The sequence below is a fragment of the Equus przewalskii genome, unplaced genomic scaffold (assembly GCF_037783145.1).
Source record: "Equus przewalskii isolate Varuska unplaced genomic scaffold, EquPr2 contig_452, whole genome shotgun sequence".
Lineage (NCBI taxonomy): Eukaryota > Metazoa > Chordata > Mammalia > Perissodactyla > Equidae > Equus > Equus przewalskii.
Genome location: NW_027227607.1, coordinates 56,639 through 65,589, shown reverse-complemented (window position 1 = coordinate 65,589; position 8,951 = coordinate 56,639). Strand labels below are relative to the sequence as shown.

Below are 8,951 nucleotides of genomic sequence, written 5' to 3'. Positions count from 1 at the left end.
TAGGTTGCCAAGATGGGTGAGTTTGTGCATGGCCCCTTTAAGACTTGGCTTATTTTGGCTTTCATCAAATAGCTTTTCTGCGAGTAACCCCACTGCAATTAATAGCCAGTGACAGCAGATGGTAAGGCTGTCATCTCAGTTGTGCTGAGTCTGAAGGATGCTTATAGCAGTATCAAATCCCGGTCTGGAATTCACTCCTCCAGGCAGGACTGTAGACCTTAGGGTGGCTCCCAACTGGATAGCTGAGAAACAACGCTGCTCCCAAAGATGGCTTTATTTCTCTCCAGCAGGAAATTCTGCCTCTCCCACCTTAGTCAAGACTGTCACTTGTGGGGAATCTTTTTATCCAGCTTTTCAGTTTTCTATCCAGGGTAATTTTTCCAAAAATAGTTGTAACCTGGTTATGCCCATGGGAGGAAATGAGTTCACAGTCTGCTTATGCTGACATCTTGATGAGATCTGATTACTCTAGCTTTATACTAAGTTTTGAACTTAAGTGTGAGTCCTCAAACTTTGATTTATTTTTCAGGAAGGTTAACTCTGAGGTAACATCTGTGCATGTTGATAGCTTTTTAAATTTTTTTGTTTCTGTTTTTTACTTCTCAGGTATTACAAATACTGGCATTATGAAGAATTTTGCTATATTGTTTGGTGAACATAAATATTTCTGTGAGGTATAGACCTGGGTAAATTTCGGCGTAGTAAGTTATGCATGTGCTCATCTATTTTAAATATTACAAAACTAGGTACAAATCTAAATATCTTTAAAGCAAGTTCATTCAGCTATAATAATATGACAGTATATTTTAAGTAAAATAAAATTACTAAATATAAAGATGATTATTTCATAATGATATAGAATGCTACTAAGAAGAGATTACAATTCAAATATCCTTACACTTGATAATAGACATTCAAAGTAGGTAAAGGAAAACTCCAGAGCTATAAGAAACAATAGATAAGTTCTTTATCACCATGTAAGACTTTGACATACTTCTCCAATTGATTAATAAGCAAGTATTGTAATGTCTAAGGACATAGAAGTCCTGAATGACATGATTGACGTATTTGACCTAATTAACTTTTACAGAAAATTAGCAACAAAAACAGCATGTACATGTTTTTTAGTACACATAAAAAATTTACCACAATTGATCATTTGCTGAATCATAAAGCAAATCACAGCAAAGGTCAAAGGATTCAAATCATTCAGAATATTTTCTGTGACAATGAAATTAATTTAGGAATCACTAACTTATTCTTTAACTTTGACTTGACTGAATCTCTTTGCTTATGAATTCCTCATGTATATAGAACCGTGTTGAATTTAGCTTTGTCATTAAATCTGCTAATATAATCAATATGTTCTGTTTTGGTTCTGCAATATTTGATCATGTATATGATATTTTAAAGCATACATGTGTGCATATGCATGTGAATATGTGATACTCACATGTCTATATATAACTAGATAAATGACTTTCACCACTTAGTTTGTCTTCTTGCTCTGCTTTTAGGAAGGTTTGTATTTTTGTAAGGATGTTCATCTTTATACTAATATCTGTATATATTATTATTCCCCTTTTTATTTGTGTATTTACTTATTATAAACGTATTGAAATGAACTGTTAATGCTCTTTATTACTCAAACTGTGTGATCATGTAAGTTACCAAGGGCCAACACAATACTCTCAGTTTAACACTAATAAATGGGAAAACAAGATAAAAATAAAAGTTGAGTTGAAGCTTGAACTGGGTCAATAATTTATCACCTTTGCAGATGTATTACGTTATCCCTGGAGGGAATGGGGGAGGAATAAATGATCTTCAATGTATATTCAGACTATGAACATCTTATTTTCTATTTCTTTCTCTGTTACTGTCTGCAAAGCAATTAAGACTGAAATTCTACTGTCTTGATTTAAGATATGATGTCAGTCTCCCATCTAGTGGTTACCCTATTTGTATCACTTGTAAGGGAAAGACATCTTCATGCTCTGCTACCATTTTCCAGAGGGTTTTGTACTACTGAAACTTATGAAAAAAATTCTACCAATTCCTATACAATTTGGTTGAGAGTGAGACCACAAATAGATGAGAGCTTAATTGGAAGTGTTGGGGGTAGGTAAAACCAATATGTATTTTGCGTTATGTCAAATTAGAATAAACTTGAAAAAAATTGCCTCTTATGTAATAAGAAATAATACTAAAATGAGATGTAAGAGATTTATTATCAGGTTTACATTAACTCTTTAATATTTTCTGAAATATGCGCCAGATTTGAGACTCAGCTTACATCAAAGAAATATGAAGACAGTTGCCTATAATCACCTTAATTATGAGTTATCCCAGACACAGAGCACTACTCACGGGCATATACTTTATACTCTGCATTCTCAGAGGTATATATATATCTATATATCTATCTACATCTATACCCATGTCTATATCTATATCTATAACTATATATCTCTTTCTCCAGCTATATATGTATGTATCATACTGGATTTGGGAGGCTATTTAGAATTGAATTTCTCACTTCTTATTGTATGGTATCCTTATGTACTTATATATGCTTGCATGAACGGTCTTCTCAGTTACAGGCAAGAATTAATAAATCTTACATTGAACCAAATGCTTATTAGTTAGGAAGGTTAGAGTATGCTACTTAATCACTATAATAGATTTCATTGAGAGGGTAGTTAAACCAATCTGTTAGATAGGTATAACTTCTCAGATTTGAGAAAGATAGAAATAATTTAAAAACAAGGGGTATTTTGAGAACATGAAAAATGAAGTGATCTCAGAGCTCTCTACTAATATAAGGATTAGTTGCAGAATATGGGAAATGCAGAGAGACATCGTGGAGTTTTAGTGTTTTGTCTACATTCCTCCTCAAGAGCCACCTCTTTCCTTTTACTTACATCAAAGTTTTTATCTTTATAGCCCCTTCTTATATCCTATAAGTGAAATTGAGCAACACAGGGATGCTAAAAGTCATTCATACTATTCTATTTTTGGACACTATGGAGAGAAAGTTTTGTTTTTAATTCTGAAATTGGTTTTCCTTTGGATTTTAATCTAGTGGAATTAATTCTCTCAAGAAGACACAGAAAACAAGACCAGCCATTCTTTCACATTTTAGCTTTGAAATATTTGAAGACATTGGTCAGAGTCTCCTTTGTTGTTGTTATGTATTCCAGATATCTTCAGGACCTTGAGTGACTAATTAGATGCTCTAGTTACATATATACTTCTTGCTGTTAATTACTTGATATTGCAGGGTACCTATACAACTATTAATAGTTATTGGGAACCACTGGCTTACACAACGAGATGCTATCCAAAACATAATGTTCCCTTCCAAAATAAATGAAAGTGGGACTTACCTCTTTCTGTTTACATAATCTATTTATGCAGTCAAATTGACTTCCTTGATTATAATATTAAAACTGAATCAATTTCTTTCACAATACCTATGGCTTTCTATACCCACAAACTCTTCATTATTCCATCCTTGTCCTGTTGCCAAAAGCCCTATTACAGTGTTCAACAACATACACTGATCCCAACTACATTTTGTACACAATTTGGCTCCTTGATCTTCCAGGCTTATCTCATACTACTACCTGCATAAACTCTACTTCTAATTGATAGGAACATAAACATCCAAATTTCTACAATGGCGCAGACTATCTTCTGCTTAAAAAGTCTTTTGTTTTTCTTTCTTGTCCCTACAATCCCATCTTAATTTATAGTTCAGCCCAAAGTTCAAAACCTTATTGTGATTCTGCCAATCAGAAAAAATCTTGGATGTTATTCAATTGTCTGAAGAGCAACCTTAATATACCTGACAAAAGTTTAAAGTAAAAAAAAAAGTTAGTAAAACAAAGACCCTTTGTGCATAAGGCCCATGCAAAAAGTGCAGTATATTTTTAAACAAATTATTACTTTTTACACTATAGTATAATTACCTTAAAATAATCACATTACTATAAATCACAATTTGGAAAGAGGCCAGGTCCATGTATCACTACTCAGAGGACATCTTCCCACTAATCTGGAAGTAATTTTGGACCTTGCACAATCAAGAAATAAATTTCTATTGCATGGGATGAGAAACTATGGCTCACAAACCAAATCTGGCCCACTGCCTTTTTATAAATAAAATATACAAAATATAAATATAAAATATGTATTTTATTGGAACAAGCCTATTGATTTATGTATTCCTATGGCTGCATCTGTGCTACAACATGTAGAACTGAATAGTTGGGATTCAGACTATATGACCCATAAAGCCTAAGACACTTACTATGTGGCTCTTTACAGAAAAAGTTTGCTGACATATGTTCTATTAAATCAAGTCACTGAGATTGAGATGTTTAAATCTTAAGATGTGGCAGCTTCTTAAATAATGCATTATCCTTCCTATAAATGCATTTTATAAACTGAAAAATAAAATATCCACTTTTTAAAAATTCTAACAGTTAATATAAGAATTGAATAGCATTTTTATCATATTTGGAAGAGTAATGCAAATTGTATTATCTTAAGAAAATTAATGGTTTTTATAGAAAATGAAGCTTATAACACAAAGTTAAAGAAATGATAATACATAATTTATCTATAATATGATACTTAGAATATGTTTTACATCCAGATACACACTGATAAATATATATCGATATATAGAGAGAAAACCAGAAATGCAAAAATGATTAAGAATAGTTGTCCCTGGACTGTTGCTCAATAGCTGATTCTTCTTCTGTGCATTTATGTACTTTATTGGTGTTTAAAGACAAAATATTTTTTTCTAGTTCAACATTTTTAATAGATCAATGGATTAAAGTTCATAATGAAATTATTCCCTGAGATTTAGAAGTAATTATATGCAAAGAAAATATGACATTGTTCACTACCTCATCTAATTGCTCTATCTCTGGTCTCCAAGGCAAGATTTCAGTGAGGTTCTCCAGGGTTAACATCCCTAAGGTCCTGGTGGCATACATGTGTGACACAGTTTGATGTTAAGATTCAGCTTTCTGGTCTCCTTTTCACTCTGAGATCTCTGAGTTTATTTGGGATAGATTAGAGGAAAATTCATTTCCCTGAAACATTCATTGTAATATACTGTCGACTTCTGTTACTAGTTTTTTCATGTTTGTTATTCTATTAAATAAAATTGAATTCTCATCCAGAACATTCCTGGATACCATTAATCTTAGTAAAGATGCATTACTAAATGAATAAGTCAAATTATTTGGTATACTTGTGAGTTAATTCAATTCTTATTTTATTTAGCTTTAAAGGAAAATAATGTGTTCAAATAACATTTGGAGGAGGCAAACATCTGTGTAAATCTAACTTCCATGATAGCCTGTTAGTTCAGCCACCTAGAAGTAGTATCTGATTCCTTGAGTCTTTGCAGGACTCAAGATGTATCTCAGTGCATTGTGAGTTTACAGTGTGATGCTGATATTACAGGAAAGTTTAACTTCCTTAGTACTATTATGAACTTTTGCTACAATACATGTATGTTATATGCCTAGAGTTCACTCATTGACGTACTCATATATTCATTTATTTCATAAATGTTACAGAGTACTTACTCTGTTCTAGTGTCCCATCTTTTCTTTCATGAACTTTATTTTACTGTGGAACACACAATGTTAAAATATTAAATGATAAAAAATAAGTACAATAGGTATCATGTTACAGATGTGGATAAAATTGGCATTTTTGATGTTTTATAATTATTGATAAAGGATAGTTAAAAGTATGACCATGGTAAATGAGACAAGTGGAGGTAAAATTATTGGAAGGTCAAGTAACTAAGAAAACAGGGCATTGAAAGGATTACCTTTATGTCTATTGAAACCAATTCAGTGAAAGAAAATCCCTAACCAAATAAAAACAAAATATTATAACTCAGAAGCAGCGGCCATCTTTGGAGGTGGTGACATACACTGCAATGACCTTCGAGTGATGATAGTATAGAAAAAGCCTCCAAGGTAATAAAAATAGTCTGGACATATTATAATTAAGCTTATTTCTACCACAAATCTCTCTAAACACCTGATATTACAATACACCAAGAAAAGATAACAGATTTTTACAATTTTCAATAACTAGGTAAATGTGGTTGATCAAGTGCTTTATTCTTCCACAGAAAATATTTAAAACATAGGGGGAGAAATGTATGACTGAGTATTGGGAGGTTACTGGAAGGGGAAACACAGAAATACTTATAGCTACAATAGTAGAAAAAGTTGTAATGACTATTTTGCTGGGACATTACTTATTTTTTGAATTCTCAGTTCTCATAGTTAAACGAGTTAGGGAGGGAAAAAAATTGCAGAAACTTATGATATGTATTTCTCCCAAGAGAAGAATTTTAACTAAACTCAGATTCATGCAAAAACTAGACCAGTCTTCTCATGAAGACACGAGTCCAATCACTTGAAATATAACAAGGCCAACTCTATTCTTGTTCTTCCTCTCTCAGCTTCATTCTTTTATTATTGCATTTGCACAGATTTAATAACTACTCTATAATTGTGATATTACTAAATTCTAGCTTTTGAAATAATGTAACAGTTAAATCTAAGTATTTTCAAGAACCTTATTTACAGATAATCACTAAGTCTCTCAACATTTCCTCATTTTACCCTGCCATATCCAAATTTTGTTTCTCATTTCTGTGAATCAACTTTCCTATTTTGTCCAAGGAACCCAGAAAACTACAGTGAAAAAGTCACTTTCATTCTCTCAGTTTCTTTAGAATATCCAGAACTCCATGTGCCCTGTTCCTGTTATTCTTAACCATCCAAAGTCACTGTGCTGGGGAACCTGGGCATGATCATGGTTATCAAGACCAATCCCAAACTCCACAACCCCACGTAGCTTTTTCTCAGCCACTTATCCTTTGTTGATTTCTGTTACTCTACCATGGTTACACCCAAACTACTAGAAAACTTGGTTGTGGAAGACAGAACCATCTCCTTCACAGGATGCATCATGCAGTTCTTCTTTGCATGCATATTGTGGTAACAGAAACATTCGTGTTGGCAGTGATGGCATATGACCGATTTGTGGCAGTTTGTAACCCTCTTCTCTACACAGTTGTAATGTCCCAGGAACTTTCTTTTTTGTTGGTGGCTGCATCATATTCTTGAGGTACAGTCTTTTCCCTGATCCTTACCAACTTTCTATCAGAATTATCATTCATAGCAACTAATACCATAAATAACTTTGTGAGTATGCTGCCTTTACCTCTGAGTCTTACTCTGACCCTTACATTAGTCAAAAGATTATTTAGTCTCTAACATATTTAACGAAATAAGCAGCCTGATGATCATTCTTTCTTCCTAAGTTTTAATTTTTATCTCTGTCAGGAAGATGTCTTCAACTTAGGGGCACCACAAAGCCTTCTCCACATGTGCCTCCTACCTGACTGCTATTACTTTTTTCCATGGGAACATCCTATTCTCTACTATGTTCCTAATTCCAAAAGTTCACAGCTCATGGTCAAGGTGCCTTCTGTCTTTTACATGGCATTCACCATCATGCTGAATCCACTGATCTACTGCCTCAGGAAAAAATACATGAAGGAAATTGTCAGGAGGTTAATTAATACCAAATTATAATGGCATTAATATAAGATGGTAACATTTACTTCTTCATTTTCAAGAGTGTTGTGGAAAATTGTCCAAGTGGTGTCACGTTTTCCTACTTCAAGTTCCTTTTTTTCAAAAAGCAAAGCAAAAGGGTGTGCCGTCAGCATCATGGCAGAGTGAGCTCGCCAGGGACTCTCTCCCCTCCAAAATACAACCAAAAGGAACAACCACATTCTAACAAAAAATCCTAATATCACAGAAATCGACAGAGACCCATAGCAGCCAAATGACAGAGGGCAGAAAGGCTGGAGCTCCCCTTGGAGGAGCTGGGATGGAATAAGAGAGATCTTCACTCCAACCCCTAGAGACTGGGATGGCTGCTGCAGTAGGCTCCGTGAGGGAACGAGTGGGGGAGGGGCCGTGTGTCTGGCAGATTGTCCAGGACTCCCACAGGTCTGTGCAGCCCAGACAGAAAGCCTCTAATGGAGGAAAGCTTTCACCTGAGGGGAATCCATCAAACTAAGGCCCCAGGAAACCAGAGAGCGGGAGCTGATTGGAATCCTGGTAGTGTGCAAGAGAAAGTGCCCCTCCTCCCCCAACCTACACTGTGCACTGCCGTCTTGGCTGAAGGAGGAGATGTCAGAACACATAGCTCTCGACCCCCTTCTAGTGGCAACAGGCTGTAACTGCAACCAAATAATAGCATTATGCATAAAAACTGTTCCTCTAACATCCAGCAATTTATAAAAGCTCCAGACAAGAAGGAAAACAATAAAAACACAGAATTATGTCCAGTAGACTTGGAAAGAGGTAAACTAAGAGAAAATGAATTCAGAATAGCTATCATTAATAAACTGAATGAGGTAAAGGGAAATATAGAGAAACAAGTCAACAAGTTCTAGAGTTACTTCACAAAAGAGATTGAAACTATAAAGAATCAATCAGAAATACTAGAGGTGAAAATACAATGGATCAGATAAAACAGAATACGGATTCCCTGAATGCCCATGTAGACACCATAGAGGAGCAAATTAGCATAATTGAAGATAGTCAGGTTGAATGGCTCCAGACAGTGGAAGAAAGAGAACTAAGAATAAAGAAAACTGAAGAAAATCTCTAAGAAATAGCCAACTCAATGAGAAAGGCAAATTAAGAATCATCAGAATTTCTGAGGGCGTGGAAAAGGAAAATGGAGCAGAAAGTGTGCTCAACGAAATAATAGCAGAGAAATTCCCAAATCTACAGATTGAACGAGAAATGTGTGTGGAGGAAGCTTTCAGAGCTCCTAGATTTGTCAGTGTAAAAAGACCTACTGCAAGGCATATAGTAGTA

General features: G+C 34.4%; 1 long non-coding RNA gene and 1 pseudogene across 1 annotated transcript in view; one reads left to right on the top strand and one right to left on the bottom strand.

The window, feature by feature from the left end:
• The window catches only part of LOC139081321 (uncharacterized), a 103,226-nt gene that overhangs the window by 42,121 nt on the left and 52,154 nt on the right, over nt 1–8,951 (bottom strand). The window lies entirely within an intron of this gene.
• LOC139081306 (olfactory receptor 5D13-like) lies at nt 13–7,649 on the top strand (annotated as a pseudogene).